This window comes from Saimiri boliviensis, chromosome X (genome assembly GCF_048565385.1).
Source record: "Saimiri boliviensis isolate mSaiBol1 chromosome X, mSaiBol1.pri, whole genome shotgun sequence".
Classification (NCBI taxonomy): Eukaryota; Metazoa; Chordata; class Mammalia; order Primates; family Cebidae; genus Saimiri; species Saimiri boliviensis.
Genome location: NC_133470.1, coordinates 123,592,542 through 123,618,965, shown reverse-complemented (window position 1 = coordinate 123,618,965; position 26,424 = coordinate 123,592,542). Strand labels below are relative to the sequence as shown.

At 39.3% G+C, this 26,424-nt stretch overlaps 1 protein-coding gene across 13 annotated transcripts in view; it reads left to right on the top strand.

The window, feature by feature from the left end:
* Positions 1–26,424, top strand: part of PAK3 (p21 (RAC1) activated kinase 3) — a 289,034-nt gene that overhangs the window by 131,142 nt on the left and 131,468 nt on the right. For 3 of the 13 annotated variants that reach the window (XM_074391885.1, XM_074391883.1, XM_074391884.1), the window contains exon 1: positions 25,788–26,220. The exons of 6 other annotated variants lie outside the window; for them this stretch is intronic. The gene's annotated coding sequence lies outside the window, so the exon portion shown is untranslated. Of the gene's footprint in view, positions 1–25,786; positions 26,221–26,424 lie in introns of those variants that run through there. 4 more of the 13 variants (XM_074391892.1, XM_074391893.1, XM_010346345.2 and 1 more) reach the window with 4 other exon arrangements.

The following is a 26,424-nucleotide window of genomic DNA, read 5'->3' as shown; positions in this document are numbered from 1 at the left end:
ACATACATCCCGAGAAGAGTGTGGTTTAATATGAATAGTGTTGCTCCCACCAAGTGGACTCCAGCACACTGTTTCCTTTTTGTGACACATCCATTGTTCTTCATGTTCTTACTTCCTTGATGACCCTTAATTGGGCTCTTTTGCAGACTGAGACCGACTGTCTTTTTCTTTTTGTCTTCTGTATCATTAATGATAGTGCACAATAAAGTGCTACCTAACATTGTGTTCTGCTAACATTTCTGCCAGATAGCCGTATGCATTGCATTAGATTACCTATTAGTTCTTTCTTTTTTATGGTCAATTTTTCTACCCATTCAAGACATTAAAAAATGATTGTGTACTATATGGATACAAGGTAACCCTGAAACAATCAAACAAAAACAGACTTTCAGCTGAGATTCCAGGGTAGGGTAGTCGCACCAACCCACAGCTGTTGTGACGCCCCCTATCTTAATACAGCTGAATTTGGTCATTTATATGGACAAAGCAGGTTAGTCTTTAACTGTGTATGTGTCCAGTGAGGTTACCTGTACTCTGTGATTTCAAAAAGTTCTAGTCATGTGTCTAGGCCAGGGCATGCCTCAAAGAGAGACATGATATCTATCTAAGGCTGAATCACATTTTCTGTAGAAAGAATTTGCAGTTCCTTTGCAACCAGGAAAATTTCGCAGCTCAAGATGAAGTGGGGTCAGGGGGAGAAGGATTCTTTGCTTCTTTGACTGCAAGAGTATCTGAAACTAAGGGTAAGGCCTTTGTGTACTTGTAGTCATCATTATACTTCATGAATACCTCTTTCAAATGAATCACATTAATAGATCTCTTAGAGCTGGAAGGGATTTTGAGGCTACCTGATGTAGTTCCCTTCCTTCAGCTGGGAATGATATTTCTTTAATCACTATTTTATAGGTGAGGCAACTGAGGTCCACAAAAACAATGCCATTCTGTAGTCTCAGTTTCACCTGAAAACATTACATTTGACTCTGACACTGTTAATACTTAGCCCGCTTTTTCATAGTCTGTCTTGGTCACTGCTTTGATCTGATGATGCTCTCCAAAAAGCCCAATCAGGTATGCTTTGCCCCTGGTAGGGAGAATTTTCAATCCCGACTCCCATAACTGAGGGCAGATCTGACACACTCCTGTTTGACTGTAGAGAATTGTATTCCTTAATGAAGCGATACTTCCCTGAGCTGCATGTTGTTCTTTCACATGCAGCCTGTCATTTTCCCGATGCTTTGATGTATTTAAATATTATTTCCAATGATATTTCACAGCGCACATGTATTTATCAGGTATTGGACTCTAGAATTTCTATAAGCTGCCCCATCTAATGGGTCAGTCTATTCCATGCTTATACCATTCAGCTAGATGCTAAAACTGTTGGGGGAATTTTCACATACACCATTGACAAGACTAGTTCAGTGAGGCCATATTTGGTCTTCGGAAACAAAGAACTGGATTCAAACGTCTTCTCCACTGTGAAAGTGACCACATAAGTAGCTGTATTACCTAGGAAATGTCACTTTAAGCATTCTGTCCCTCAATTTCCTTATCTTTAATGGAATATTAGTAATATATACATGTATATATATATAAAATGAGTTTGTTGTGAGGATAGAGATAATGCACCTATGGAATTTAGTTCACATAATGACTACCACATGGAAGGCTCTAATACACTATTATTATTGTTATCCTCCTCCTCATCATCATCTCTCTGTTTCAGATTTCTTATAAGGTTCTTAAGTAAAATGATGTAAACTATATGGCAACTTCTCATCTCTAGCAGAGTCTCAAAAATAGCAACTCTTATGAGTATAGTTATTAAAGTACTGGAAATATTCAATGAAGCTGTCGCATTTCTAGAACATGGCTTATTTGGTCGCATAGGTGGTTTATCTTGAACAGATAGTACTGTTCAAGTTTTCTAATTCAAGTCCACATGTTCTGGCCAGAGAGTAGAGTGGTAAACATCACAGAATCCTTTAGAAATGGATCCTCTCTGAGTTTTTCCATTACTTTCTCAGTTTTCCAAATACAGGACTAAAACACACTCCCAGAGAATAATTTCTTTTGAGTGTAAAATTGTGATAAATTATGTCACCAAGGTAGCTAACTAACAGATACACATAATTTTCAAGGCAAGATTTCTAGATGTTCTCTGATTACTTGGTCTCAATTATCCTTTGATGTCAGCAACCATCTGTTCACCCTTTCTCATACATAATTACCCAGCCAAACTTTTACAGTGTACTGGAAATGTCAAGGGGTTAGGATTAAGAAAGACCTTGATTCTATTCCAGTCTCCACTACTTCCTACCTTTATGTCCTTGTTCAAGTCTCCTAATGCCTCTGAATGTCAGTCTCCATATCTATAAGATTGTTATAAAAATCATTTCCCAATCATTTATCCAAAAGCCTTGGGGGCCAAATAAGTTTTATAATCCAAGTTTTGTGGGTTTTTAATTTTAAAAATACTGCATGTTTTATAACACCTTCAGTGGGACAGAACTCAGTAATCAATCACATCAATATATCTGCAACGAAGCCTATGAATAGTTACACTGAGAGAGCCTCTTGTCAATTCACAAGTTTTGTCACCATGTAAATTTTAGCAACAAACTTATGAAAAACTGTTTGGTCTTCAAAGCTTTCTAGAGTTTGTAATTATTGATGATTGACTGAAAACTAGTATTTGATCACATGAGGTTGTTCTATGAATTACATGAAATGCATTGTGTGTGTCAGGGGTCCTGCTAAAAGTGAATTGATAGTCTACACATCTGGGTATGTGAAGACCGCCATATCTTTATTTGCTTGAGATAATCTGCAGAAGGCAAAAGGTTTTATGCAGAGGAGTGCTGTGTCAGAAACCGGTTTTGTAGGGATGGAAGGGCAATCTGATAGGACAGGATGGTGTTTGTTCTCCAGAGACAGGAACCAAGTTTGAAAGTCTGAGCTAGGGTGGTGGGAATGGGTTGTTGGCAGATGTTGCTGCAGTAAGAAGCTGAAGATGTTTTTCTAACAGGAGCCTCACTGAGATACGAGTTAGAAGCAATGTTGTTTCAGTGTCCAGGTGACAAAAGGATAGCACAGAACCGAAAGGAGCATTCCTACGCTTTCAGGTGGTCCCATTGGTGGCTTCAGACAAAGCTGCCAGAAGAGAGGGCACCACCATTTAGGCCCCTCAGGGATGTATAGCTGGGAGCACTTCAGAATCCATGCTCCCTCACAGTCCAGAGGTACCAGTACCATCAGTAGCTGGACTGGGTTGGAGGGATACCACTATCTTTCATTAGAAATACAAGCTCTGTCCAGTACAAATAGATACATAACATATCAAAACTTATGGAATGCAGGTTGATAGTAGCAAATGCCTACATCAAAAAAGATTTTAAATAAATAATGTAAGATTGTACTTCAGAGAAATAGAAAAAAAGAATAAACTAGGCCCAAAGTTACTAGAAGAAAAGAAATAATAAAGATCAGCACAGATATAATTAAATGGAGAATAGAAAGGCGATAGAAAAGATCAATGAAAGTAGGAGTGGTTTTTGAAAATGTATACAAAATTGGCAAATGTTTAGCTAGGCTACAACAAAGGAGAGAAGACTGAAAATCAGAAATGAAAGAGAACACATTGCAACCGATAACTACATAAAAACAAATGATCATAAGAGCCTACAATGAACAAGTACATGCCAACAAATTGGATAACCTAGAAAAAAGGATAAATTATTAGACACATACAAACTACAAATGTTAAATCATGAAGGAATAGAAAATCTGAACAGATTAATGGTGAATGAAAACATTGAATAAGAAATAAATAGTCCCACAACAGGGAAACTCTCAGGGTCTGACACCTTCACTGCTGAATTCCACCAACATTTAAATAACTAATACCAATTCTTCTAAAACTCTTCCAAAAAAATCTAAGAAGAGGGAATACTTCCAAACTCATTTTATGAGGCCAGAATTACCCTGATACCAAAAACTGGCAAAGACACAACAACAATAAAAAACTAACTACAGGTCAATATATCTGATGAACATAGATACAGAAATCTTCAACAAAATTCTAGGAAACTAAATTTAACAGCACATTAAAAAGAACATTCGTTATAATCAAAAGGGATTTATCTCTGAGATGCTAGAATGGTTCAACATACACAAATTAACAAATGTGTTGCATAATTGGTGAGAATAAAGAATAAAGGACAAAAATTCTAATAGACACAGAAAAAGCATTTGACAAAATTCAACATTCTTTCATGGTAAAAACTCTAAATTAGGTTTAGAAGGTAATATGATTTGAATATTTGTCCCCTCCAAGCCTCGTGTTGAAATGTGATTCCTAGTGTTAGAGGTGTGGGCCTGTTGGGAGGTGATTGGATCATGGGGGATGATCCCTTACGAATGGCTTAGCCCAAATCCTTTGGTGATAAGTGAGATCTTGCTCAGTTAGTTCATGTGAGATCTGGTTGTTTGAGTCTGAGACCTCTTCCCTTGATCTCTTGTTCTCACTCTTGCCTGTTCCCCATTCATCTTCTGACATGATTATAAGCTTCCTGAAGCCTTCACCCAGAAGCTGATCAGATGTTGGTGTCATGCTTGTACAGCCTGCAGAACCACGAACTGATAAACCTCTTGTCTTTATAAATTACCCAGCCACAGGTATTCCTTTATAGCAATACAAAAACAGCTTAATAGAGAAATTTGATATTGAGGAGTTGCTATAAAGATACCTGAAAATGTGGAAGCAGATTTGGAACTGGGTAACAGATACGAGATGGAAAAAGTGAAGGTTGCAGAAGAAGACAGAAAAGTTAGGGAAATTTTGGAACTTCTTAGAGACTGGTTAAATGGTTGTGACCAAAATGCTGATAGAGATGTGGATAGTGAAGTCCAGGCTGATGAGGTCTCAGGTGTAAATGAGGAAGTTATTGGGAACTAGAGTAAGAATCATTTGTGTTATGCCCTAGCAAAGAATTTGGCTGAATTGTGTCCATGCCCTAGGGGTCTGGTGTGTTTGAACCTAAGAGTGATGACTTCAGGTATCTGGTGAAGGGAATTTCTAAGCAGTAAAGTGTTTAAGAGATGGCCAAGCAGCTTATAACATCCCACAATCAGAAACAGGAGCAATGAAGTGACTTAAAGTTGGAACTCATATTTAAAAGGGAAGCGGAGAAAAAAAAATTGGAAAACTTGCAGCCTAGCCATGTCACAAAGAAGGAAAAAGTGTTTTCAGGAGTGGAATTCAAGCAGGCTGTAGAGCAATTTAGATTATCATGACTAAAAGGGAACCAAGTTCCAATGTCTAATATAATAGGGAAAAGGCCTTGAAGGCATTTCAGAAGTCTGTGGGACAGCTCCTCCCAACATAGGCCCAGAGTCCTAAGAGTAAAGAATGGCTTCATGGGCCAGGCCCAGAAAGCCAATGCCCTGTGACACCTCAGGAGGCTGTTGCTTGCATCCCTGCTGCTCTAGCTCCAGCTGTGGCTCAAAGGGCCATAGGTACAGCTCAGACCACTGCTTCAGAGGGCACAAGCTGTAAGCCTTGGCAGCTTCTATGTGACTTTAAATCTCCAGGTACACTGAGTGCAAGAGTGAAGGAGGCTTGGTGATTTCCACCTAGGTTTCAGAGGATGTGTAGGAAAAACTGGGTGTCTAAGCAAAAGCCTGCTACAGGAGCGGATTCCCCAAGAGAGAGCCTCTACTATGGCAGCACCAAGAGGAAATGTGCAGATAAGAAAGCAAACCAGATTTATTGCTAATATGGGTAAAGTTTGAGTGATCTAGATAAAAGATTAAACCAGCTACAACATTTCCTTTAGCCAAAGCCTAATCTAGAGCAAGTCCTAACTGTCTTTAATTGTATGAAGGCTGAGAGAGGTTAGTAAAATGCAGAGAAGTTTGAAGCTAGCAGTGATTAGTGCATGAGGTTTAAGGAAAAACATCATCTCCATAACATTAAACCGCAAGGTGTAACAGCAAGTGCTGAAGGAGAAGCTGCATCAAGTTACCCAAAAGATCTAGCTAGGTTAATTGATGAAGGTGGCTACACTAAACAATGGATTTTCAGTATAATAAAACAGCTTTCTATTGGGAGAAGATACCATCTAAGACTTTCATAGCTAGAGAAGTCAATGTCTGCCTTCAAAGATTCAAAGAATAGGCTGAGTCTTGTTAGAGGCTAATGCAGCCAATGACTTTAAGTTCAAGTTAATGTTCATTTGTCATTCGGAAAATCCTTGGGCTCTTAAGAATTATGCTAAATCTACTCTGCTTGTGCTCTATAAATAAAACAACAAAGCCTGGATGACAGCACATCTGTTTCCTGCATGATTTACTGAATATTTTATGCCCGTTGTTGAGATCCACTCTTGAGAAAATTATTCCTTTCAACATATTACTGCTTGCTGACAATGCACCTGGTCACTCAAATGTTCTGATGGAGATGTACAAGGAGATTAATGTTTTCATGCCTGCTAACACAACATCTATTCTGCAGCTCATGAATCAATGAGAAATTTTGACTTCAAGTCTTATTGTTTAAGAAATACATTTCATAAGGTTATAACTGCCGTGGATAGTAATTTCTTCTGATAAGTCTGGACAAAGTAAATTGAAAACCTTCTAGAAAATATTCACCATGCCATTAAGAACATTTGTGATTCATGAGAGGATATCAAAATATCAGTATTAACAGAAGTTTGGAAGAAATTGATTCCAACCCTCTTGGATGACTTTGAGAGGTTAACAACTTCAGCAGAGAAAGTCACTGCAGATGTGGTAGAAATAGCAAGAGAACTAGAATTAGAAATAGAGCCTGATAATGTGAATGAGTTGTTCAATCTCATGATAAAACTTAAACAAATGAGGAGTTAGTTCTTTTGGATGAGAAAAGAAAGTGGTTTCTCAAGATGGCAAGTACTCCTGGTGAAGATGCTGTGAAGATTTGTTGAAATAACAAAGGATTTGGGATATTACATAAATTTAGTTGATAAAGCCATCAGGGTTTGAGATCATTGACTTCAATTTTGAAAGAGTTCTGCTGTGGGTAAAATGCTATCAGACAGCATTTCATGCTACAGATAAATCTTTCACAAAAGGAAGAGCCCATTGACATGACAAACCTCACTGTTACCTTATTTTAAGAAATTGCCACAGCCACCCCAATCTATAGTAACCACCACCCTGATCAGTCAGCAACCCTCAACATGCAGGTAGGACCCTCCATCAGCAAAAAGATTATGAGTCACTGAAGGTTCAGATGATTGTTAGCATTGTTTTCAGCAATAAAGTATTCTTAAATTAAGCTATGTATGCTGTTCTTTAGATATTATGCTATTGCACTCTTAATAGACTAGTATTATGCAAATGTAACACTGAGAATCTAAAACATTTGTATGAATCATTTCATTGCAATATTTGCTTTAATTGAAGTGGTCTGGAACCAAACCATCAATATCTCCAAAGTATGCCTTTACACTGTTGGTAGGAATGTAAATTTGTATAACTATTATGAGAAATAGTATGGAAGTTCCATAAAAAGTTAGAACTAGAACCACTATATGATCCAACAATTCCAGTACTGGGCATATATTTAAAGGAAATGAAATAAATATGTTGAGGAGATAGCTGCATTCCCATTATATGCAGCATTATTCACAGTAGTCAATATATGAAATTAACTTACATGTCCATCAATAAATGATTGGATAAAGAAAATGTTTTATATATATATATATATATATATATATATATATATATACACACACACACACACACACACACACACACACAGTATGGAATACCATTCAGCCTTAAAAGGAAGGTATTCCTGTCATTTTTGACAACATGGATGAACCTGGAGGATGTTATATTAAAGGAAAGATGCCAGAAACAGAAAGACAAATGCTACGTGATCTTACTTATATGTGGAATCTTAAAAAGTTGCTTAACTCAGAAGCAGAAATTAGAATGGTGGTTACCAGGACCTGGGGAGGAGCAGAAAGGACTGGGGAGATGCTGGTCAAAGGATGTAAAATTTCAGTTAGTTAGGAGGAATAAATTCAAGAGATCTACTGAACAATATGGTGACTGTAGTTAATAAGAACATATTGTATTCTTGAAAATTGCTGGCCAGGCACAGTGTCTTATGTCTGTAATCCCAGCCCTTTGGGAATCCAAGACGGGTGGATCACTTCAGTGTTCAAACTCTTGAGCCTAGGAGTTCGAGACTAACCTGGGAAACATGGCGAAACCCCGTCTCTACAAAAAATACAGAAATTTGCCAGCTGTGGTGGCACATGCCTATATTCCTAGCTACAGGCAGAAGTGAGAGGATCACTTGAAGTTGGGAGGTTGAGACTTCAGTGAGCTGTGATTGCACCACTGCACTCCAAACTGGGTGACAGATTGACACCCTGTCACAGGGTCTCAATAGCAAGAGAACTAGAATTAGAAATGGAGCCTGAAAATGTGACTGAATTTGAAGGAAAAAGAAGAAAGAAAATTGCTAAGAGAGCAGATTTTTAACTGTTCCTACTATTAAAAAATGATAAGCGTATGAGGTAATGCATATGTTAATTAGGTCAGTTTAACCACTCTACAATGTATACGTGTTTCAAAACATCATGTTATACAGAATATATGCAATTATTTATCAATTCAATGATAAATACATTTTAAAGACAAAAATAAGCAAAAAGGGAATCACAACGAAAACTACAAAGAAAATAAAATGAAAAAAAATGAAAGTTTCTTAAGAAGAGAAAGACTTTTGGCTGTTGTGGTCCCCACTAGATGCCAAGTAACTGAGCAACTGCTTGTGACTAAGTAACATTTGTTGATTGAATTTGTTGGCAGTTGACATTCATGAAGCGATTGGGAGTGGAAGAATAACATGAAAGGACAACTATTAGAAATAACTGGGTAGAACTTAAGGGGGACTGAGACCCTCTATTACACAGGTGGGGATACAAGTCAGTGAAATTTGAGTTATTAAAGTACATGTCATTTCATTTGTAATCAAGGTGAGGTATGGCCTGTGGAAACTTGAGGCCTAACACTTTATAAAGTTTCAAAATATCTTCTGTAGGGTTCTGAGTATTAGATCGCTAAGTGTCATATTGACCCCAAGTGGGTCTTGGAAACGTTCTAATTATAAAGAAGACCTTTGGGGTGCAGTGAGGGTGGACAAACAAGGGCTTATTCTTGCAAGTTCTCATTGGGCTTAGTTGCTCCATTTGATCTTTGTGATGTTACTTGGAAAGAAAAAAAGAAGTAATAGTAATTGGTTGGGGGAAAACAGGAAAAAGGAAAGATTTCTGTTGTTCTTCACTGTGCTGAAACAAACCAGTTTTATTTATCACTATTAAGGTGAATTCATTTGTACCCATGCGCTAGCTAAGCATAGGGAAATTCAAGTTATATATGTCAACTATCTAGAATTTTTTCTGACATATGATAGATATTTAGTAATGTTTTTTAAATTGATGATATACTCCTCTATATTTTTCTCACCCTTCCATGATCCCTGACTGTGAGCTCTTAAAGGCAAGGAGCATGGATATGGTTCCTTGTTTCTTCTATGTCTAGCATGCTTCCTGACACATAATAGGTGATCAAAAATAAAAGGTTGTTCATTTCATGAAACATGATGATTAGGATATGGATTATTATATACCAATTAATGCCACAGAAATATTTAAAATAAATTATTCTCTCCCAAGCTGATTTAATACCATCTGATATGAACACTAATAATTTGCTTGGCTAACAGTTTTTTGTTATTAAATGCAAAAGGTAAGTTTATTCCACCCTAGGTCTAGGATTATTACAAAACTGGGTTGGCTGGATCCAGATGAATGTGGTTTTCCTGTTTGTTTTTCTTGTCATGGTTATTTACCCTTTTTTCCCATAAATCAGAATACAGTACAGAAAGTATTTTTCTTCGTAAGATTTGGTGTACCATGGCTACTGGTTTCAGTTGGCTCATGTTTCCTAAGTAATCCCTTACCTCATTCTGGTTGATGGATATTTTTAATAAGGGCTTCATGACTTGCTGCTCTCCTAAATTAGTTTATTCATTTGTCTGCAAGTTGACTTTAAAAAGGCTCCACTTGAGGAGGCTCGAATCATTATTCATTCCATATCCTCTCTCATTTATGACAAGACTAGATTTTGGTCCCTTTCTCTGTTCCCAGTTTTATTCATATAAACCCTCTCTATTCTTTAACCTCTTGTTTAAGTGGAACATTTCCTCCTTTTCTTCACCACCTGAAATATGCTGTAAACATTTGAACTGATGAATCATATTCTTGTTTGTGCCCTTCCTTCTTCCTCTATTTTCATCTCGGCTACTTCGTGGCCTCTTTGATCTACTGCTGCAAATAACGCATTGTCTCTGAATGTTTCATTTTGAAAGGTGCAGGACTATGCTCTTGACAGTAAGCAAGGGAGAGATTCTCCACTCAGGCAGTACCTACAATTGCTCTATGTTTTCCCCACTGCATGAACAAACTCTTTTCTTTCTACAGCATGTCTTTCACTTGGTTCCCAAATTCTGTATGCCTCCTGATGCTTGGCAGAGTGATAGGCATTGAAGAGAGAGTGATCATGGCCTTGCCAGCAAGCACTGACCTTATTTATTTAATTTATGGACAGTCAACTATTTCAACCATGCTATGGATAAAGGCAGCTTCAAAATTATTTATATATATATATTTTGCAGATTTACTCATCCTGATTAATCATACATTAAAACTTACTTTGCATTTCTTGGGGTATAGAATTCAACAACTCTATTATGTGCTGGAGAATGGACTGGCTGGTCCATTCAAATGTGTTCATGAAATATCCACAGTGGGTCATACAATGTTTGCCCTATTTTTCTTGCACACATATTTCTATTGCTTCCTGTATTAGATATCTTTGTAGGCATCTGGAGGGCAAGACCCAGGGCTATTTGACTTGATTTGTAGGGAAACTAGGTCAAAACCACATCACTCTTGAAACTAGGTCAAAACCACATCACTCTTTTTTTTTTTTTTTTTTTTTTGAGACGGATTTTCGCTCTTGTTACCCAGGCTGGAGTGCAATGGCGCGATCTCGGCTCACCGCAACCTCTGCCTCCTGGGTTCAGGCAATTCTTCTGCCCCAGCCTCCTGAGTAGCTCGGATTACAGGCACGCGCTGCCATGCCCAGCTAATTTTTTTGTATTTTTAGTAGAGACGGGGTTTCACCATGTTGACCAGGATGGTCTCGATCTCTTAACCTCGTGATCCACCCACCTAGGCTTGCCCAAAGTGCTGGGATTACAGGCTTGAGCCACCGCGCCCGGCCACCACATCACTCTTATGTGAACATGTTATATATTCAACAGGTTACTGATTTACTGGATTTAATGAATTTTCTTTTCTCTGTGCTTTCTAAGGAAAGTAGTAACTGTTAAACGGAATAAAATAAGCACAGGCTATAAACATTTAGCCATAATTGTGAGGAGGCTTTAAACATGGGTTGATTATCTTCTGTGCTTATTGATTTTCATATTCGACACTCAGCTTGAGCTACGCATTTGATATTGTTGACTCCTCTAGATTGCTACTTCAGGTCCTGCCTCCTTTGCTGTGATGTGGATGGATGGCACCGTTTCGTTTTTTTCTAGTTAAGCAGAGTAACTGATAAGTCCTGGTGTCAAGGTTGTCGATGGTTCACAACCAGGGAAGTTTTAAACTACATTGTCTGACAGCTGAGTCATTCAGCCTCCAAGTCTTTCTATAATACATTTTTCTTTCTAATATGGAAACTTTGAAACTATCCCTTCTCCAACTCAGGGCAATGTGTGGGGTTTTATGTTTTGTTTTTGTGCCTTCTTTTTTTGTGTGTGATTTGGTACAGTAAATTATTTGAAAAATGACCACCCCTTTTTATAGGTGCTTTACAAATGACCTACCGAGTAAATGGCCTAGTCCATGTCTCCGTGCTGATATAGAAACAGCTTTGGGCTATCAGCTCTCAAAATGGGCCAGGGAGAGAATCTTCTTAGATGACAATGTACTTTAATTTTTTTTTAGTGCAGGCGGGTTTTCCAAATGAGGTTGGAAAGCATCAGACTTATCGTAAAGTACTGAGTTGGTTTTAGATGCCATTTTATTTTATTTTATTTTATTTTATTTTATTTTATTTTATTTATTTTTGAGACAGTCTCGCTCTGTCTCCCAGACTGGAGTGCAGTGGTGCAATCTCAGCTCACTGCAAGGTCCACCTCCCAGGTTCCAGCAATTCTCCTGCCTCAGCCTCCCAAGTAGCTGAGAGTACAGGTGCCCGCCACAATGCCCGGCTACTTTTTGTATTTTTAGTAGAGACAAGGTTTCACCACACTGGCCAGGATGGTCTTGAACTCCTGACCTTGGGATCAGACTGCCTCAGCCTCCCAAAATACTGGGATTACAAGCATAAGCCACCACGCCTGGCCTAGATGTCATTTTAAAAACAAGATAATTTGATTGTTTAAACATGACACCATTTTTTTTATGATTATTAATTACATAGTTTTAATTATACTTTAAGTTCTGGGGTGCATGTGTAGATCTTGCAGGATTGTTACATAGTTATACACATGCTATGGTGGTTTGCTGCTTCCATCCCCCCCCACCTACATAAGGCATTTCTCTTAATGTTATCCCTCCCCAACCACCCCACCCCCTTGTATTGCTCCCCTAGCCCCCCATCCCCCAACAGACCCCAGTGTGTGATAGTCCCCTCTCTGTGTCCATGTATTCTCTTTGTTCAACACCTACTTATGAGTGAGAACATGCAGTGTTTGGTTTTCTGTTCTTGTGTCAGTTTGCTGAGAATGATGGTTTCCAGATTCATCCATGTCCCTGCGAAGGACATGAACTTATCTTTTTCATAGCTGCATAGTATTCCATGGTGTATATGTGCAACATTTTCTTTATACATTCTATCATTGATGGGCATTTGGGTTGGTTCCAGGTCTTTGCTGTTCATAAACAGTGCTGCAATAAACATACATGTGCATGTGTCTTTATAATAGAATGATTTATAATTCTTTGGGTATATACCCTGTAATGGGATTGCTGGGTAAAATTGTATTTCTATTTCTAGATCCTTGAGGAATTTTCACACTGTCTTCCACAATGGTTGAACGAATTTACACTCCCACCAACAGTGTAAAGGCATTCCTATTTCTCGACATCCCCTCCAGCATCTGTTGTCTCCAGATTGTTTAATGATCACCATTACAACTGGTGTGAGATGGTGTCTCAAAGTGGTTTTGATTTGGATTTCTCTAATGACCAGTGATGATGTGCGTTTTTTTCACGTTTCTTGGCCACATAAATATCTTCTTTTGAAAAGTGCCTCTTCATATCCTTCACCCACTTTTTATGGGGTTGTTTTTTTCTTGTAAATTTGTTTTAGTACTTTGTAGATTCTGGATATTAGCCCTTTGTCAGATGGGTAGCTTGCAAAATTTTTTGCCCATTCCGTTGGTTTCCAATTCACTCTAATGACATTTCTTTTGCTGTGCAGAAGCTCTTAAGTTTAATTAGATCCCATTTGTCTATTTTGGCTTTTGCTGCTATTGCTTTTGGCGTTTTAGTCATGAAGTCCTTGCCTGTGCCTATGTCCTGAATGGTATTGCCTAGGTTTTCTTCTAGGGTATTTATGATGTTAGCTCTTATGTTTAAATCTTTATTCCATCTGGAGTAAATATTTGTTTTACTCCAGATGGATTAAAGGTATAAGGAATGGGTCCAGTTTCAGCTTTCTGCACATGGTTAGCCAGTTTTTCCAACACCATTTGTTAAACAGGGAATCCTTTCCCCATTGCTTGTTTTTGTCAGGTTTGCCAAATACCAGATGGTTGTAAGTGTGTGGCATTACTTCTGAGGCCCATGTTCTGTTCCTTTGGTCTATATCTCTGTTTTGGTACCAGTACCATGCTGTTTTGAGTACTGCAGCCTTTAGTATAGTTTGAAGTCAGGTAGCATGATGCCTCCAGCTTTGTTCCTTTTGCTTAGAATTGTCTTTGCTATGTGGACTCTTTTTTGGTTCCATATGAAGTTTAAGGTGGCTTTTTCCAGTTCTGTGAAGAAGGTCAATCATAGCTTGATGGGGATAGCATTGAATGTATAAATTAATTTGGGCAGTATGGTCATTTTCATGATGTTGATTCTTCCTAACCATGAGCATGGAATGTTTTTCCATCTGCTTGTGTCCTCTCTTATTTCCTTGAGCAGGGGTTTGTAGTTCTTCTTGAAGAGGTCCTTCACGTCTTTTGTTAGTTGTATTCCTGGTATTTTATTCTGTTTGTAGCGATTGTGAATGAGAGTTCACTCATGATTTGGCTCTCTGTTATTAGTGCATAGGAATGCAGAGACACAACTGAAAAAGAAAACTTCAGGCCAATATCCATGATGAACATTGACGTAAAAATCTTCAATAAAATACTGGCAAACCAAATGTAACAGCACATCACAATGCTTATCCATCACGATTGAGTAGTCTCCATCCTGGGAATGCAAAGATGGTTCAACATATGCAAATCTATAAACATAAACAGAACCAAAAACAAAAACCTCATGATTATCTCAATAGATACAGAGAAGGCCTTCGACAAAATTCAACAGCCTTCATGCTAAAAACTCTCAATAAACTAGGAATCGATGGAACGTATCTCAAAATAATAAAAGCTATCTACTAGAAACCCACAGCCAATATCATACTGAATGGGTAGAAACTGGAAGCATTCCCTTTAAAAACTGGCACTAGACAAGGATGCCCTCTCTCACCACTCCTATTCAACATAGTATTGGAAGTTCTAGCCACAGCAATCAGGTAAGAAAAAGAAATAAAGGGTATTCAATTAGGAAAAGAGGGAAGTCAAATTGTCTCTATTTGCAGATGACAGATTGTATACTTAGAATACTCCATTGTCTCAGCTCAAAATCTCCCTAATATGATAAGCAACTTCAGCAAAGTCTCAGCATACAAAATTAATGTGCAAAAATCACAAGCATTCCTAGACACCTTATTTTTTTTATTTTTTGAGACGGAGTTTCGCTCTTGTTACCCAGGCTGGAGTGCAATGGCGCGATCTCGGCTCACCGCAACCTCCGCCTCCTGGGTTCAGGCAATTCTCCTGCCTCAGCCTCCTGAGTAGCTGGGATTACAGGCACGAGCCACCATGCCCAGCTAATTTTTTGTGTTTTTAGTAGAGACGGGGTTTCACCATGTTGACCAGGATGGTCTCGATCTCTCAACCTCGTGATCCACCCACCTCGGCCTCCCAAAGTGCTGGGATTACAGGCTTGAGCCACCGCGCCCGGCGACACCTTATTTTTAAAGCAATACATCATAGCCAGTCAAAATTACCAAGTGAAAAAAAAAAAAAGGTTATTTAATTTATCCAGTCTGCTTAAAATCTGGGATATACCAGGGGCTTGGCTAACCTAGCCATGAAGTTGCTCCCCAATACCACTGTCACCTCCACCCTTTTAAATCAAAAATATAAAAATGTATGGCAGCAAAGAAAGATGCTCAAAGAAAGATGCTCTGAGGCAGAGACTGGTCTTCATTCCTAATATGGTCAGACTGCAATTAACTGGAGTATCGGCAGCTCTGTTAGACATTATAAATTCCTGTTTATCTCAAAAGGCTTATTTTTGTTTTAAGCTTCTTGGAGTTGATGAAGTCTTGCCTTAATGTATGAACGCAGAAGTCTGCCATTGAAAACATGGTGTGTATTACCGAAAAGATGGTGTGAATGACTGAGAACTGTGGAGGTGGTGGGTATCAGAACCAACCTTGTTGGGGGAAGGACTCTTTAGCAGTGTGATTCACAATTTTTCTTCTTCAAAATATCCCTCTTTTATCTACTCCCAAAACGCCTGCAATGGTGTCTACATTTTCACTTCTGCAACTCATTCCTTTGATTCAAGCATTGTTGCCCACACCAGAAAGGTTCTCCTAAAATACGCAGAACCTAAAAGGAGCAATAATGAAATTGATAAGACCATACAGCAAAGAAGTCAATCAGATTGCCACCTTTCCAGATACAGGAAGGAAAGGGACAGTGACTGTAGCTCACTGGGCTTTGGGGTACTTGGAAGAAGTCCTTGAAAGAAAGATTGGAATACAAGAAGGGAAAGAACACAATAAAACTCATTTCATAATATTTTAAAGAATAAGCCTGTTAGTTATGTCCATGGGTCATTACTTAAACTGTAGAGAGAAGACTGTGGTATCAGCCTGTGTGTGTGTGTGTGTGCTCACGCATGTGCACATGCATTCGTGGTGGGCGGGGCGCTTTTTTCAAAGTGCAATATAGCAAAAAAAAAAAACAAAATTCTTTGAGGCTGCTGTTAGTGGGATTCTAGATAGTTTAGATTTTACCACAAATCTTTAAGAGATAATAAGCAATTTGAATATTGTGTCATATAAATAGAACAGGATATGTTCACCATCACCCTCCCCTACCAAGCAAATCCAAATAGAGCCTAGGGTTGGGGGAAGAGTGATAAATCCTCAGTCCTCCACCCTGAATATAGTTGTGATAGATGTCTGATAACTTTAACCGGCATGTAGGGAGAATGGTGTTCTGTCTCTTTACCTCTCTTAAGGACAGAATTAGGGTATGTTTGCTTTAAATTGCAAAAATCTGAGTTAAGAGTTCTTTCTGACCTTACATGGGTGGTGAAAATTTAAAAAGGGTCAAAGACAATCTCACGATTAGTGAGAAAGTACACCCCTCCCACCCCCTGCCATCTACCAAACCCATTTACAAAGACCCCCCTGTCTTTCAAAACAGAACCTGTAAATTACCATGGAAATCTGCCCCAACAGGCTGTGTTAAAGTAGGAGTCAGAGCCTTTGTTAGCAGGGGTTTGTGGGGGATGGCACCATAGTGAACACAGTTAAGCCTCACTAATTCTCTGAATGAGGGAAAGGCCAATCTTGATTTGTAAGAAGCTTGAATTTGAAAATATGTTTAAAGAAATGCCATATTATTATTTCTAAAAACGTGCAGTCAAACTGCTGCCTGGGTTCTGTGCTCTGAGCTGCCTAGACTCTTAAGGCCTCAAACAAATAGATAAGGACTATAATTAGCATATTGGTCATTTGAATGCAAAGTGCACTTCGAGTGGCGCTTTAAAAATGTGTGTTAGCATACTCTCCTAGCAGGCTGTCACTTTTTTATGTTTATAGTATTAATTTGCCTAGCAACCTGCCCCCTTTCCTTTTTGGCAGTAAACTTTAGCCTTGCATGTCAGAATTCGTTGAATTTTCCATATTAGCAGCCAGAATGAACAAGTAAGTGTGTGTGTGTGGCGGGGGTTGCTGTGGGAGGGAGGTGGTGAACCACTTTTTAAAATCATCATGAACATATTGTAAACTTCTATTCTACTGACCTTTAAAATTCATCAGTTAATTGATATTTATTTACTGAGTAGGGAATGTATTCTCTTGGATGATTAAAAAGGGTAGGAGGGGCAAGCTGTTTCAAATTCCCTTCCCCTGCAAGTGACCATATCAAGTGAACATGAGAGAACATTGACTGTAAGAAGTTCCTGCATTATCGCAAAAAAAGAATTGATTATGAAGTGCAACAGGTGCTTAGTTACATGGAACAACAGCACATTGAGATCTGCATCTATCAAATACAGCTTCCATGGTCAGCCAATGCTGTGTGCACATATTAACTTTGTTTGTAAATTCACACTTGAGACCACTTAATTTGAAGTGTGACTGAGTTACATTTGGGAGGGCAAAACAGAAGAAAAGGTGCATACAGCTTCAGTTTTACCCAAATATTCAGTGTCTTCATCATTTTGCTGTGGACATAGAAGAAAAAGGATATATTCACTACCAGAACGAACCATCTGGTAATCGGGACAGGAATCGAAAAAAAAAAAAAAAAAAAAGCTGGGTAAAGCCTCTAAGAAGATCAAATTTAACGCCTTCTCCTTGAGAATACCACCCCCCCCCCACCACCCCATTCCGCTTCCTGGCCTTCTTCAGACACGCAGAGACATCAGACACTGAGAGAGATCAAGAGAGAATACCCACAAGCCTGTGGAAGAAAAATAGTCCTTAAGTAATAAAATCCCTAATACAGTGGTTCCCAAATTTTGCTGCACATCAGAATCTGAAGAGATTAGAGCATGAGGAGATTTTTTTTAAATCCTAGTGTCCAGATGCATGCTATCCATTTAAGTTAGAAGTCTAGGGGTAGGAGCCAAGCACTAGCATCTTATAAAAATCACCAGGTGGTTCCTTGAGCAGCCAAAAGGAGAACCACTACCCTAATGCTTTCCTACTTTACATGCATTTTTCATTTATATTTAACCTTTCCAATTACCCTAAGAAGAAGGTGCTATTAGAACCCTCATTTCACAGATGCAGAAACTGAGGTTCAGAGGGACTAAATAAGTTGCCCAAGGTTACCAAACTATAAAATAGTGAATCTGGGATTTGAAGGCCAGTGGTTTAATTACAGAGACTGCATGCTGAACGTCTATGTAATAATCCCCTTCATGGCTTTTGTCCTTGTATCCAGTACCATTCCACTAAATTTGATATAGGGCAATCCCACATCAATGTGGTGAGAGTTCATTAGACATCTGTTATGTAAATCATACCCGTTTTAGTCACACTGTGAGCCTCTAAGTGGGTTCCAGGAAATATGGCTAACTTCTGATCATTCAAGGGGCTTTCTAGATAACCCTGGCTTGGTTACCATTGGTTATGGTAAAGCTTAATTAGCCAAAGACTATCAGAGAGAAGACTGTAGTCCCACAAACTCAAATTTATTGTGTGGTTTAACAACTGAGTATCTCCTGTAATAAATGAAAGTAGCAAAGCAGGCTTAAGGCATCACTGGTAAGAAAGCAGTAGTCATTCACAGGAGGAGGGGTAGTTGTGGCCTTTTACAACTGCTGTGTGACCTTGGGAGACAGTGTTTTCTGTTAACTTTGCTGCTGGCTTTATCTGTCCATTGTCCCAGTCTGATTAATGGCAGGGTTGCTTTTTCTTAGCTCAAACTGACTTTCACTCTTTCGGTTCTGGGCAAGTTTTGACTCTTTCAGGATTTGGTCCTTTTCAGAAAGGAATGAGCCTGATAAAAATATTGACATTCAGATCAACTATTAATAGCGTTGCTCCTCTTCAGCCAAGCTGGTAAAATAGTTAATGGAAAAATGTATGTAAATACCAGGCAAGTCTAAAGAAAGTCAGTATTTGAGTTAGTAGTCATATACTAATGTTGGTTTCCAGGGATTTGACAATGTACTGTGGCTGTGCAAAATAAAATCCATGTAATATATCAAAATATTGGGGGAAACTCAGTGAAAGATAATGGGAACTCTGTACTATTTTTGTAACTTTGTGTAAGTCGTAAACTGCTTCAAAATAAGAAAACTATGAAAGATGTTTAATGGGAGAACAGGTTTGTGCTGATTGTCTAAATAAGACTTTTCTAAATTAGTCTTACTTTATCTATGCTCTTCCATGAATAACCCAAAATTCGTTGTGCCAGTGTTCTCTTTTATGCTTCTAGATTTGAATGTTGAGTACAGTAGTGATATCAGTGGCTTAGTCAACATCCATGTCCACCAGGTACAGATCCCTTTGGGATTATAAATGTAGGATGAGTGTGTTCATCAATAAGATGCCATTTGAGTAGAGTCTGAAAATATGTGTCCAATATCATCATGTAGGGTAGGAGGGAGAAAGTTGTGGTAGGCAGAGGGAATAGCAGGCATGTATGAAAAGTCAAGTCACATCAAGGAAACAGAGGAAGTTTGGTAGGGCTCACCCTCAGAGTATAAGGTGGGGATGGTGGAAGAAAAACCTGGAAATATGAGTTAGAGCTGGTGTGTGACCAGCTGGATGTGATTCTCCTCTCTCTGAAATTAAAGAATTTGGACTTCTTTGTAGTACTTGCTGTATCTGTCTTGTACCACAGTTGCCTGGGTGTATATTTTCTCTTCCCAACTAGATTCCAAGTTTCTTGAGGAGATAGTTCAAGTTTGATTCACCTATGTAGCCTCTGTAGCACCTAGATATGTGTTTTTCACTTAGTAGGTGCTCAATAAATCTGTCCCAGGAATTACTAATGTATCACAAAGATGCCAGTGATATTCCCTCTCAAGAACATCTGGAGCCCCATGAGAATATAGAGTGAGGTGTTTATTCGCAGAGAAATGAAAGTCGCAAGCAGAAAAGCACACAACAAATCTCCCTTAATCTCTCTTTGTGTCGGGCTTTGGTGACTGGGTTTGGCCATGCCCTACCATCTTTGACACATGGCCCTCCTTCCCCCAGACCATGCCCATGATGATACTCTTTGAAGAGAGGTAATGTGCCTTGCCTCGGTCAATTAGGCATTCTACTCACACCTCCCTCTATTTAGCTTTACTGGAGGGCTGCAGCACTGCCTCACCCTTTCACCACCTGTTCCTCATGTCTCTGAATTACAGTGAATACATGGGTTCAAGAGGTACGTGGAGAGGGTAGGTACGGAACTCTTCAAGACTGTTTCCAGAATTTGGCTGACTTAAATTGTCTGAGATGATCTCCACCACTTGCCCTTTGGTGATTTGTTTTCCCCTTGCCTCCTGAGAGAAATGTTCTATTGCTCACCATTTCGGATGGTTGGGTGTGGGGATGGGGGCACTTCTGTTCCTGACAACCTCATTATGTGGCTATCAGGAGCAGACACTGCCCAGGTTGTCACGACAACCAGCAATGATTCAAAGCTTCCCTGAAAGGTCTGTATCTCCAGCAAATAATCAGCCTTCAGCTCTCAGCAGATGCTGAACTGAACAGCCAATCACAGGTGAGCTGGGAAAACATGACGTCATATAGTCCGGCCGGTCCAAAAAAATATAAATAAGATTTGTTTTTCTATTTACCTCCTTCACTCTTTATTCCCTAGATTTTGTTCTCCACATTCTCTTTTTATTTTTTCTTAGTAAAATGGGGAGAGCAATGAAACCAACTTTCCATATTCAATTCACTCTGCAGGTTGACTTAGGTTCCAGTAGTGCAGTGATTGGGAGCATGTGAGGAAGGAATGTGTAATGTGATCCACTTGGGAGAAAAATCAAACAGAGCATCAGCTCAATTAAATAATGTGGTTTGATATGTAGGACCATGGTGGAAGCAGGGCTAATTAAAACGAAGTCAGAGGAGAGGAACTTTCTAATTCTCATATTAATTCACCCAGAGTCACCTGGATTTAATTGTCTTCTGTTTTTTTCTTCACTAACTCCCTGGTGGAAGGGAAGAGGGCAAAAGCTGGGGGCTTCAGAAAGCTTGTAGGTTTTACAGGGCAGGTCTCTAACGGGGAACAATTATAGTGAAGGAAGGTCAGGAGAAACCCTTCATTCCCAAGCTGCCACCATTTAGGGAGCATATGTAAATGCAACTCATCAAGTCTATTAAGGAGATGTATAGCTCAGAAATCTGTTAAATCTACTTTTGTTCCATTAGCTGTGGTTGTATCCATATAACAATCCAAGGAGACAGGCAAGGTGAGTTTGACGGAAGAGAAAACTAGTGCACAGCAAAATTTGAGTCTTATTCGGGATTTCCTCTCCAGAGGCTGGAATAGAATCTGGGTTTCCTGATTTCAGACCAGAACTCTGAAGACCCAAGAGAATGGTGATTTCCCAGCCATGGGCTTTCCTCTTTCCCTCACTCTGATTTTTCAGAGACCTAGGACAAGATCTCTTGGCATCTCTGACGCTCCTTGCTTTTTGACCAGCAGGTAACGCACAATGTGGCCAGCCACAGAAGAGCCTGAGACCCCAGTGATGGGTGTGGGGAGGCAGGAAGGAAGGGGCTCCACTGTACCAGACTGCAGTAATGGTGACAGGTTGTAGCGAGCAGCCTTGAGTGAAGAAGGAGTAGGCACTGTGTTCCTAGCCAATGCTGTGCATCAGCTGCCAAACCAGGATCTTTCATATTCAGAGAAAGTATGGGGACATGTGTGTGTGTATGTGTGTGTGTGTGTGTGTGTGTGTGTGTGTGTGTGTATTTTTTTTTGTTTTAAGTGCAGCTGCTGCAGCAAAAGACATGAAGACTGAAACCCACACAGACCCAGAGTCCACTACTGGGAGCAACTTCTGGCTGTAGGACTTGAGGGGCAGGGGTGGGAAGGGAGCAAGAAAATCTGAGTTGCTTTTGCCCAGTGTATTCATTACTGCTTTGCATTCAATGCCTGCCCAGGTATGGCTCAGCTCAGTCTGGCAAGCTATAGCCTTGATTGCTACACTTGAATCACTGACCCTGCATTCAGACCTCTTTCAGTACAGCAGGGTTGGTTTGCTTGCTTTTGTCTTAACCAAAATGAGAGTGTATTTCCCCTTTTAATGATGTTTCTTACAAGTAAAATATAGTATATGCTTATTGTAAAAACATACAAACAACACAGAAGTATATAAAGGAAAGAGTTAATGTCCCCCATCATATATACATACTCACCTTTCTTTCCTCCCTTCTTTCATTCCCAGAGTTACCCTCTTAGCAGTTTAAACACACATGGACACCCAATTTTTTTAAACAAAAATAAAATTATAATGCACAGGCTGTTCTGCATTTTTTCACTTAAAAGTGGGTCAAGAGTGTTACTATTTCAGTACATAGGGGTCTAGATACGTGATTTTTAAAGCTGATACATAATATTTCAAAATATATATCTATCATAATTTATTTAATGATTCCCTTATTTGGTCAGGAGAAAACTTGGGAAGGTGATAGATATGTTTATGGCTTGGATGGTGGTGATAGTTCCACAGGTGTATACTTACTCCCAAACTCATAAAGTTGTGTACATTAAATATGTACAGCTTTTTACATGGCAATCATACTTTGACAAAGTGGCAAAAAAAAATGATTCCCTTATTGAGGGACATTTAGGCTACCTTTATGTAATATTTGTCATTGTTACATAATATTCAGCATAACATACTTCAACATTTCTTGGCATGTTTTTGTGAGTATATTCATAATCAAATTCCTTGAGTTGGAAATGCTGGGTCAAGCTGAATATGCATTTTTAAATTTCATAAGACTTACCCACTTGTGCTCCCAAAAGATTGTGCCATTTACACTTCCATCAATTATACATGAGAGTGAGCAATGTTTCCTTTATTCAGGATTCCACTGAAACAGTTTGAAGATGCTCATTTTAGTTGACTTCTCATGCTTCTCACTTCTCATGTGAATCAAGGGGCTAGTGGAGTTGGTGAGTTTCAGAGAAGAAATACAACTCAAGTGGCCATATAGGGTAGCAGAACGAACACAGAACTGAGAGTGGGAGACCTGGTTTCCCATCTTTGTGAGGCAGTGGACAGGTAACTTCAAACCCCTGAGTCTCTCTTCTCTCATCTATGAAATGCAGATCATGATAACTGCCATAGTAAACTGTTGTGGTTTTTGTGAGGATCAAATGGGGAGACAGAAAAGTGGTTTGTAACTTGAGATGTAGGATACACATGCCAAGTGGTTCTGATGGTAGTGTTGTAATAACCTCAAATCAAACAGCTCCCAAGCAAGAGAACAGTGAGTTGAGTGGTAAAAATGATGAGTTAAGTGGGAAAAATTACACAGCTGAAATCTTTAAGATATTTCTTATTAGAATCCCTTCCCTGAGAGCTCCCATGTAGTTGCCCTATATTCTTGGAGAACAAACCATGTTACCCGTTAAGATTGCTTTCTTGTATCAAGAATAACACAGGTTATTGCCCTTTCACAGGAAGATCCTAGGCTTGGGTCCTAAGTCTAGTCCTCTTTCTAGACATCACTATGCTTTAATTTGTCAATCATGGGGATTTGGGCCCCATGCTACTTTCTATAATCACTAGGGAGAGAAGAAATACACATATGAAACGTTTAAGTAACAATGTGTGGTGACTGCATAAATAGCTCTGAATTATAGCTGAGGTATATGGGAAGATTAGAGTGAAATCAAATACCTTCTAATTACAATTTAAATCAATAGCCTAGAAGACCCAAGTTAAATCATTAGCCAGGAAAATCAAGTTATATTTTTCTATTTCTTAAAAAAGACTCTTGTTTAACCCAAATAAATGCATTTTACAATCAGAGATGTTAACATTAAATAAATTACATTCACTTTTATTTGTGATTTTAAAGATTATTTTTACCATGGTGTAAAAAAAAAATCAATGGTATGTGGTTGCTTTTTTTTTTTTTTTTTAACTCCAAAGTTAATTAAAAAGATATCTGTGAAATCACTGGAGGTAGAACCCTCCTGATTCCAACCTATTAATCAAAGATTTGAGAGTGAGGGTGTTGAACGTTTTTGCATTAAAGACAACCACCACACACACCAAAAAAGGAATTTTTTAAATGCCCGTTTTTTAAAAAAACACCAATCTTAGTCTGTTTCTTTTAAAGCAAGTATGTATTTTAACAAAACCCGTAATACCACATTTAATTCTTAGCAGTACTATACTGTATCATATTAGAAAAATCATGGACATTGGACTCATTTAGATAAAAATCCCAGCTCTACCACTTTCTGCAATGTTAATGTAATATATATGCATTAATATATATTTAATTTAGGAAAATAAAATGCACAGTGACCCTTTAAAATAGTCTGGATTACAGAGTTTACTTAGGCTTTGCCTCCCTCTTTCTTGTTTTGCCATAGAGTGGATCACTGTTGTTTTTCTCAGTTCCCTGTATCATCACAATTTAAAATGAATTAGTCGAAAGGAGACATTCCTTTCCCCAACTGCTTGAGATGTTATGTCTGGTGAATCTGTTGCTCTTTTGTACGACTTTAACTAAAAGGACTTGGCAGATATATTCATTCACCCTTGGCCTTGAAACTTATTTTGTTGGCACTACGGAGAAACTGAATCAAAATTCACTGGAAAAGGTCATGATCCATTTTGGTCACTTAAATATGTGAGGATATGTTTATCTTTATAAAAATAAATCTGAAAGTAGAAAGAAAAATTACTAATAATACTACTATTTCAATCCAACTATTACAATTTTATGTTCTCTTCTGATCGTTTTCTGTAGTCATACTTTACATCATTATAATTTGAATATCGTTATTATATTGTATTATTTGAGTTTTTATGGCAACTTATTGTCTCCTTGCTAAGATTCACCATAATTTACATAATGTAGCCAAATCATGGGGAGTATGGATTTTGGACTAGCAAGACATGGTTTTAAGAGTTAAATTTTAGAAAGCATTGGACACCTGCAAAAATGCGAACCATATCCTAAACACAAGAGAAAGCATTGAAGGTTTAAGGGAAAGGATGAACAGGGAGAATCACATTTAATCGCCACTTAAAGTAGAGTTATTTTTATTTTTTGTATAATGCCTTGCTTTTTGGAATGTGTGTGCTTCGTATGCAGAAAAGTAGTTTCCCGATCTAGACTGCCATCTCTTTGAATCCCACCACCACATCTACCTGTCTTAGTTTTGTTTATTTAAGAGAGTCCATCAGTTTAACCTGCTTGGCTGACAGGTGGTGTCCCAAATCGAAACCATCCCCACCCCCCGAATAAAGCGTGCCCGTGTAGCTGGACAGATTTCATCCCCTGAAAATTCATCTGTAATCCCAATTTTCCTGAGGGGAGCAATTAAGGAAGATACATGAAATCTCCCCTCCTCTCCATCCTGTCAGGTGCATCTCTTTTTTGATGGCCCCACCTCTGTCTAGAGAACCCTGACAGGGTAGAAGTTTCCATCTCCTTTCCCTTTCCCTCTCCGTGTTCCCTCCCCTTCAGTTTTTCCCCCCCTCCCAGGAGCTTCCTGCCTGGAAACAAAAGATTGGTCCCCAGTAGCCCACTCAGGGCGATTTTAGTTTTATGCTCACCATCTGATTGGCCTAGGTAAGGTGCAGAGCTTGGGTGACGTCATAGCAGAGAAGGGCTAGGGAGCGGTTGCCGAGCAGGGGCTCTACCGCGGGCGGGCAGCTGTGCCAGCTAACCGTCTGGGATCTCGCACTGGGGGCTGCAGCTTTTCCCCGCCTCGAGCCAGTGTGCGGGGGCGGGAGAAGAGCCAGGGGGAGCGGGCTGGGCCCGGGGCTGCGGCTGCGGCCGCGGGGCTGCGGCTCCCCAGCCCCGCCAGCTGGAGCGCTCGGTGGTAGAGGAAAGGTCTTGACGGGGTGGCTGGATCCGTGGCAGGTAAATCCCGCGACTAACTGCACCCGGGCTAGCGCGGGGGAGGGGGTGGCTGTTGGATAATGCTTTAAGGCTTCTGGGCAGATGTTCTGCCTTTCCGGACCCTGCTCCTGTCCTGGTTGTGTCCCAGCCTCGAGTCTCCTACGTGGCTCCCCGGAGCCCTGAGACCAAGCGAGCAGTTTGCAAGATCCCGGTTTGCCGGACAAG